The sequence below is a fragment of the Mytilus trossulus genome, chromosome 10 (genome assembly GCF_036588685.1).
Source record: "Mytilus trossulus isolate FHL-02 chromosome 10, PNRI_Mtr1.1.1.hap1, whole genome shotgun sequence".
NCBI classification, from domain to species: Eukaryota; Metazoa; Mollusca; class Bivalvia; order Mytilida; family Mytilidae; genus Mytilus; species Mytilus trossulus.
The window spans coordinates 36,863,586-36,872,646 of record NC_086382.1 but is presented as its reverse complement, the minus strand read 5'-3'; positions in this window follow the sequence as shown (position 1 = coordinate 36,872,646).

The window sequence follows — 9,061 nt, the reverse complement described above, 5'->3', positions numbered from 1 at the left end:
CAGTTGCGATATGTACCATTTATGTTATTAGGTAACAGGTATACCGGAGCATAAATGATCAATCCAACTACAAATATTAAAATTATTTTCTTTCAAAGATGGCAAGAAAATTTGTACAGTAACTATTGTAAATTTGAAACTATCCACAAACAGGAAGTCAGTACAAGGGAAGATGGATTTTGTCATTTTCAACCTTCACAAACATTTGCCAATACAAAATCTGCAGTCACATAAGAAACCTTGTACAATGTATAGTATTTATGACCATTGTTTGTCTTCTATTTCCTTCTATGAAAAGATTGATATTTTGGAATTACAGAGCAACACATGGACCTTTCCATTTAAGTAAATAATAAGCTACTAATGGCAATTTATCCTGCAATTGGGAGTCTTACTTTACAGATATCACTATGGTGTATCTGTATACCATACAGATGTTGCTTTAAAGCTCCGCCAACCGCCAGACATTGTTTGATGAGTTTTGAATGAATAACATTAACAGTACCAATTTTCCTGCACCAGATGCGCATTTCAACAATACATGTCTCTTCAGTGATGCTTGTGGCGAAATATTTAAAATCCAAAGCTTATATAAAAGATGATGAGCTACACTCCAAAAGGTACAAAAAGAATAGCCAAAATCCTTGAAAGGAATCAGAGCTTTGCATAAGGTAGATACATTCCTTAATTTATAATAGATTTTAATGAACCTGTGTGAACTCAGAATGTGTATTGCTGTCACATTCCAATGACTTATTGTTTGACCTATGCGAATTCATGATTACTTTTATACGTTTTGTCTTATACCAATTTTTTGATAACAAACAAAATGAACATCAGTATTTTCTACGAGGACTATCATTAATTTTAAAACTTGAATGTTTACATGTGCAACAAAATCAACCATAATAATAATAATAGTTTCAGTATGCATGTTTTAAGTGAATAAAATTGAGAAAGGAAATGGGGATTGCATCAAAGCGACTATAACCCAACCATAGAGCTGACAACAGCCGAAGGCCACCAATGGGTCTTCAATGTAGCGTGAAACTCCTGCACCCAGAGGCGGTCTTCAGCTGGCCGTCTCTAATTTGGCTTTAAAATAAGAAAGATCATATCATAGGGAACATATATACTAAGTTTTAAGTTGATTGGACTTCAACTTCATCAAAAACTACCTTGACCAAAAACTTTAACCTTAACGGACGGATAGACAGATGCACAGACCAGAAAACATAATGCCCTTCTACTATTGTAGGTGGGGCATAAGGGCACCAGGATTTTTGAAGATTTACTATCCCTTATAATGATGACAGGAAAACATGGGACAAATCTGAATTAGACCTTAGACCTTGGCGAACACAAAAGAGTTCAAATTTATTTTCAAATATTTATTTTTGAGATAGAATATCAAAGCAATTTAGATAGTGTTATCATCATACACAATTAATATCTTACATAGTTTATAAATAATAAATATACAGTTCAATGATTCATTGAGATAAATCGTATCAATAACTGAGAATGAAACAAAAAAATAGAAAAGAAAAAGTATTATTGAAGATAAATGGTAAAGACTTCATCCTAACAAATGACTAAAAGAAAGAAGAAAAATAAAGAAATAAACACTTTTACAGGGTTGGTTATATCACAGTACATTTCATTTTCCAATCAAGGCTCTATATGCAAAAAATAAAATCTAAAAACAGATCAACTTTATCTCTTTTTTTAGTTATTATGAATATCTAAAATAGTCAGATTGACATAAAAAAGCATCGATTCCATGGAAGCACTTTCAAAGTGGGGTAACCATTTCTAGAGGCTAATTTTCATTTTCATTGTACTTTGGAATTGACAATAACCCTAAACTTAGATTTCAAAATGCCTTCCCTGGGTCCCATGTTTGTTTTCATGGAACAGCTCTTGAATACTTTTATTTATTTCTGGTGATAGAATGAAAACTTTAATTGCAGTCCTCCATCCTTCAAGTTTCTTAAAAGGCTGTTGTGTTTTATACATACAATTTAATTGCACAATGAAACTAGAAAAAAAAAAAAACCTTACATTTTGATATATAAAGATATCGTTTTACTATTTCATGAAGTCCCTACTAAACTTTCATACATATAATATCTGCACAAGTAATTCAACACTGATTAGCCATGTGTTTGTACATACCATCTACATCTATAAAACTGATCAATATGAATCTCATTCACACTTAATAAAAAAAACTTCCAAAATATTTACTTTTATAACAATCTGCAGAGTTTATTTATAAATAAGAAACAAAAAGAAATTGGACATGCAATTCACACATCTACATCTACAAACAAAACATATTTGGTCTTCAGTCATTTATGCATGTTCTAGTCAAATTAACTATTATTTCTTGTTTCACACATATTCTTCACCCATTTTTCCCTCATACATTATTCAAATCAAGCAAACAACATGCTACCTTTGTACACACACACACCAGCACTACATTTGCAAGGTGACATTTACATTATAGCTGGAGAAAACATATAAAATGGCATGGAAATAAAATGTTAATTCATTTATTTTGTTTATACCTATTTTTGTGGAAAGAGCAAAACTTCAATTTCTTGAAATTCAATTTGTTTGAATACATTCGGTAAGAAAATTTGCTATTTGTTGAATTTTAATTTGTGGTTTCTCTGTACCAAGGAAATTAATGAAAGTTGGTATCCAACAAAATTTAATGAATACAATAACTGAAATGTATTTGTGAAAAGTTTGAACTGATAAAATTGAAATAGATATTGTTGATAATTATTCAAACAATCCAAGGTGTAAATCTCAAAATTTATCCCTTTTTCAAAAATTGAATCAATAAAAAAACCTTTCAACATTATTATGTTTATGATTATTTTAATATCTGTCTTGGTGTACAAAGTTGTTGCAAATATTATAGTTTTAACATTTAGGAGTGCTTATCTAACTAGAATGTTTTTTGTAGACAGCAAGTAGATTATAAACACCCAAAACAATAAATTTCATGTTAAGAGGGGTAAATCTTCATACTTCTGAAATAAAAATCACCAAGCAAATGTAGCACCTATCAACTTCAAATTCCATGCAAACTATTGTTGCTTCAAACAATACAAAAAATCTTTCAAATTTCGTTTATAAAACATCCTTTCATCTTCACTTATGATACATCCATGATTCTTATAAACTTATAAAGTTATATTTTTATCATGCTAAATAACACATGATTTTCTGTAGGAGTTTGAATATTCTTAAATTAACACTTTTCTTCTTTTTTTTTTAAGAATATACCTCTACAAAATTTGACAAAAACATTGTGTTCCATCTTATGCAAAATCGAAATTCATTTGATGTCACTTTTTTGGGCGGAATATACGAAACCTCAATCATCTCAGCATCACAGACAAATTTCAAATTGTTACAGATTGACCAGTACTTTGTTGCAGCTGCACATATAATATAATCACACAATTTTGTCATGAATCCATCTGTTTCCTTTGTTTAATGTGAACATACACCAAGGTGAGCGACATAGGCTCTTAAGAACCTCTAGTTTAAACTGTTACCTATTCGTTACCTATTCACTTATGATACGTTTGTTGTACGTTGCACCTTTGAGAAAAGGATTTTCTATTAAATTCATATCTCTAGTGGTAATAATGTGTTCTTATAGATGAAATACCCCTATTACCGCGTATGTACCCGTTCCAGTGCTCAGTAAATACCCTGTTACCTATTCGTTACCTATTCACTTATAATACGTTTGTTGTACGTTGCACCTTTTAGAAAAGAATTTTCAATTGTGTCCGTGTCTCTGGTGGTAAAAATGTGTTCTTAGAGATGAAAATACCCTATTGGCGCGCATGTACCCGTCCCAGCGCTCGGTTAATACCCTGTTACCTATTCGTTACCTATTAACTTATAATACGCTTGTTGTACGTTGCACCTTTTAGAAAAGGATTTTTTAATTGTGTCCGTATCTCTTGTGGTAACAATGTGTTCTTAGAGATGAAATGACCATATAAGCGCGCATGTACCCGTTCCAGCGCTCCGTTAATAAACTTTTACCTATTCGTTACCTATTCACTTTTAATATGTTTGTTGTACGTTGCACCTTTTAGAAAAGGATTTTCAATTGTGCCCATAAATCTGGTGGTAACAATGTGTTCTTAGAGATGAAATGACCCAAATAGCGCGCATGTACCCGTTCCAACGCACGGTAAATAACATGTTACCTATTCGTAACCTATTCACTTATAATACGTTTGTTGTACGTTGCACCTTTAAGAAAAGGATTTTTGTCGAGCCTTCGACTTTAGTCGAAAAAGCGAGACTAAGCGATCCTACTTTCCGTCGGCGTCGGCGTCGTCGTCGGCGGCGTCCACAAATATTCACTCTGTGGTTTAAGTTTTTGAAATTTTAATAACTTTCTTAAACTGTACAGGATTTCTACCAAACTTGGACAGAAGCTTGTTTATGATTATAAGATAGTATCCAGAAGTAAATTTTGTGAAAATAAAATTCCATTTTTTCCGTATTTTACTTATAAATGGACTTAGTTTTTTCTGCGGGGAAACATTATATTCAGTCTGTGGTTTAAGTTTTTAAAATTTGAATAACTTTCTCAAACTATCCTGGGTTTGTACCAAACTTAGGCAGAAGCTTATTTATGATCATAAGATAGTATCCAGAAGTAAATTTTGTAAAAAATTAAATCCATTTTTCCGTATTTTATTTTTAAATGGACTTAGTTTTTCTGCGGGGAAACATTACATTCACTCTGTGGTTAAAATTTTTAAAATGTTAATAACTTTCTTTAACTATCCTGGGTTTGTACCAAACTTGGACAGAATCTTATTGATGATCATAAGATAGTATCCAGAAGTAAATTTTGTAAAAAAAATAATCCATTTTTTCCGTATTTTACTTTTAAATGGACTTAGTTTTTCTTCCAGTTAACATTACATACAGTCTGCAGTTAAAAGTTTCCAAAACATTTAGTAGATTCATTAACTATCCTAGATTTTTACCAAACAGGGACAGAAGCTTCTTACAATCAAAAGATAGTATCAAGAGGAATATTTTTATTGATTTTTTTCCTCAAATTTTGTTGAGCCTGCGATTTACAGCAAAAGTAAGCGAGACACTGGGTTCCGCGGAACCCTTACAAATTTTTAATTAAGTTCATATCTCTGGTGATAATAAAGTGTTCTAAGAGATGAAATACCCCTATTAGCGCGTATGTACTCGTTCTAGCGCTCGGATAATACCCTGTTACTTATTCGTTCCTTATTCGCTTTTAATGCGCAGGGGTATACGCTGCACCTTAAAATAAATCGTTTTTTAATTGTGTTCATGTCGATGGTGGTAACAATGTGTTCTTAGAGATGAAATTACCCTATTAGCGCGCATGTACCCGTTCCAGCGCTCGGTTAATACCCTGTTACATATTCGTTACCTATTCGTTACCTATTCACTTACAATCCGTTTGTTGTACGTTGCACCTTTTTGAAAAGGATTTTTAATTGTCTTTATGTCTCTTGTGGAAACAATGTGTTCTTAGAGATGACATTACCCTATTACCGGGAATGTACCCGTTCCAGCGCTCGGTTAATACCCTGTTACCTATTCACTTATTATACGTTTGTTGTACGTTGCACCTTTTAGAAAAGGATTTTTAATTGTCTCCATGTCTCTTGTGATAATAATGTGTTCTTAGAGATGAATTATCCTATTAGGGCGCATGTACCCGTTCAAGCGCTCGGTAAATACCATGTTACCTATTCGCTACCTATTCGTTACCTATTCGCTTATAGAACGTTTGTTGTACTTTGCACCTTTTAGAAAAAGATTTTCAATTAAATTCATATCTCTGGTGGTAATAATGTGTTCTTATAGATGTAATACCCCTATTAGAGCGCATGTACCCATTCCAGCGCTCGGTAAATACCCTGTTGCCTATTTGTTACCTATTCGTTACCTATTCACTTATAGTACGTTTGTTGTACGTTGCACCTTTAAGAAAAGGATTTTTAATTAAATTTTTATCTCTAGTGGTAATAATGTGTTATTATAGATGAAATACCCCTATTAGCGCGCATATTCCCGTTCCAGCGCTCGGTTAATACCCTGTTACCTATTCGTTACCTATTCGTTACCTATTCACTTATAATACGTTTGCTGTCATTGCACCTTTTAGAAAAGGATTTTTAATTGTCTCTATGTCTCTTGTGGTAATAATGTGTTCTTAGAGATGAAAGACAGCTATTAGTGCGTATGTACCTGTTCCAGCGCTCAGTTAATACCCTGTTTCTTATTCGTTCCTTATTTGCTTTTTATGCACGAGGTTTACGTTGCACCTTGAAATAAATTGTTTTTTAATTGTTTTCATGTCTCTTGTGGTAATAATGTGTTCTAAGAGATGAAATGACCCTAGTAAAGCGCATGTACCCGTTCCAGCGCTCGGTAAATAACCTGTTACCTACTCGTTACTTATTCGTTACCTATTCACTTATAGTACGTTTGTTGTACGTTGCACCTTTTAGAAAAGGATTTTCAATTAGATTCATATCTCTGGTGGTAATAATGTGTTCTTATAGATGAAATACTCCTATTAGCGCGCATATTCCCGTTCCAGCGCTCAGTTAATACCCTTTTTCTTATTCGTTCATTATTTGCTTTTTATGCACGAGGTATACGTTGCACCTTGAAATAAATCGTTTTCTAATTGTGTTCATGTCTCTGGTGGTAACAATGTGTTTTTAGAGATGAAATGACCCTATTAGAGCCTATGTACCTGTTCCAGCGCTCGGTTAATACCCTGTTACCTATTCGTTTTCTATTCACTCATAACACGTTTGTTGTACGTTGCACATTTTAGAACAGGATTTTCAATTGTCCCCATGTCTCTTGTGGTAACAATATGTTCTTAGAGATGAAATTACCCTATTAGCGCGCATGTTCCCGTTCCCGTTAGAAAATCCTTTTCTAAAAGGTGCAACATACAACAAACGTACTATAAGTGAATAGGTAACGAATAGGTAACAAATAGGTAACGGGTACATGCCCGCTAATAGGGTCATTTCATCTCTAAGAACACATTCTTACCGACAGAGACTGAAAACAATTAAAAAACGATTCATTTCAAGGTGCACAGTATACCCCGCGCATTAAAAGCGAATAAGTAACGAATAGGTAACAGGTTATTTACCAAGCCCTGGAACAGGTACATGCGCTCTAATAGGGTCATTTCATCTGTAAAAACACATTGTTACCACCAGAGACATGGCCACAATTGAAAATCCTTTTTTAAAAGGTGCAACGTACAACAAACGTATTAAAAGCGAATAAGTAACGAATAGGTAACGAATAGGTAACAGGGTATTTTCTGAGCGCTGGAACGGGACATGCACGCTAATAGGGTAATTTCATCTCTAAGAACACATTGTTACCACAAAAACATGGAGACAATTAAAAATCCTGTTCTAAAATGTGCAACGTACAACAAACGTGTTATAAGTGAATAGGTAACGAATAGGTAACAGGGTATTAACCGAGCGCTGGAACAGGTACATGGGCTCTAATAGGGTCATTTCATCTCTAAAAACACATTGTTACCACCAGAGACATGAACACAATTGAAAAATGATTTATTTCAAGGTGCAACGTATACCTCGTGCATTAAAAGCAAATAAGGAACGAATAAGTAACAGGGTATTATTCGAGCGCTGGATCGACAACATATGCGCCAATAGGGGTATTTCATCTATAAGAACGCATTATTTCAACCAGAGATATGAACTTAATTGAAAATTCTTTTCTAAAAGATGCAACGTACAACAAACGTATTAAAAGCGAATAAGTAACGAATAGGTAACAGGGTATTTTTCAGAGCGCTGTAACAGATACAAATGCACTTATAGAGTTATATCACCTCTAAGAGCCCAAATCTTCCACCAGAGACAACAAAACAATTGAAAATGATGTTTTAAAAGGTGCAACGTAAGATACTCGTATTATAAGTGAGTGATCGGACGAATTAAACAAGGTAATAGCATGCTCCGAAACGATGTACACCCTGCTTACATGTTTAACTCCACCACATTATGTTAGTATGTGCCTGTCCCTAGACAAGAGCCTGAAATTAAGTAGTTATTGTTTGTTTTTGTGTTACATATTTCCGTTTATTTTTTTGTATATATAATACGGCGGTCAATTTTGTTGTTTGAATTGTATGAGGTTGTCATGCCTGGGCCTTTTATAGGTGACTACACGGTTTGGGCTATGGTCGTTGTTGAAGGCCGTACAGTAAACTATAGTTGATAATTTCTGTGTCATTTTGGTCTAATGTGGAGTGTTGTCTCATTGGCAATCATACCACATCTTCTTTTTTATGCAAGCGCTAACACAGTGATTTCATCCCGTCGAACCAAGATCCATCTTCAAACATACAGACATAAAGCGGTTAAAAGGTAGAACGTATAAAAAACTTGCTGAAATTATTCAAATTTAAGGAATGTATCTCCCTAATGCAAAGCTCTGACTCCTTGCCGGACTTTGGCTATACTTTTTTTTCCTTTTTGGTTTACAGCTCTTTGTCCTTTTGATGAGTTTTGGATTTTCAATACATTTTGGTCTCGAGCATCACATAAAGGGTATTGATTGTTGAATTGCGCATCAGGTGCAGAAAAAAATGTACCATTTATGTTATAAAGTAACGTGTATACTGGAGCATAAATGATCATTCCGACTTCAAATATCAAAATTATTCTCTTTCAAAGATGCCAAGAAAATTTGTACAATAAGAATTGTAAATTTGAAACTATCCACAAACAGGAAGTCAATACAAGGGAAGATAAATTTTGTCCTTTTCAACCTTCACAAACATTTGTGTATACAAAATCTGCAGTTCACATGGGAAACCTTGTATAATAAAGCAGCACTCACTTTCATCATTTCAAATAAATACATTTTGTAATCATGTAGCTTCTCATGCAGTTATTTTTCTTCTATTTTCTTTTTTGCCAAGATTGAAATTTTGGAATTT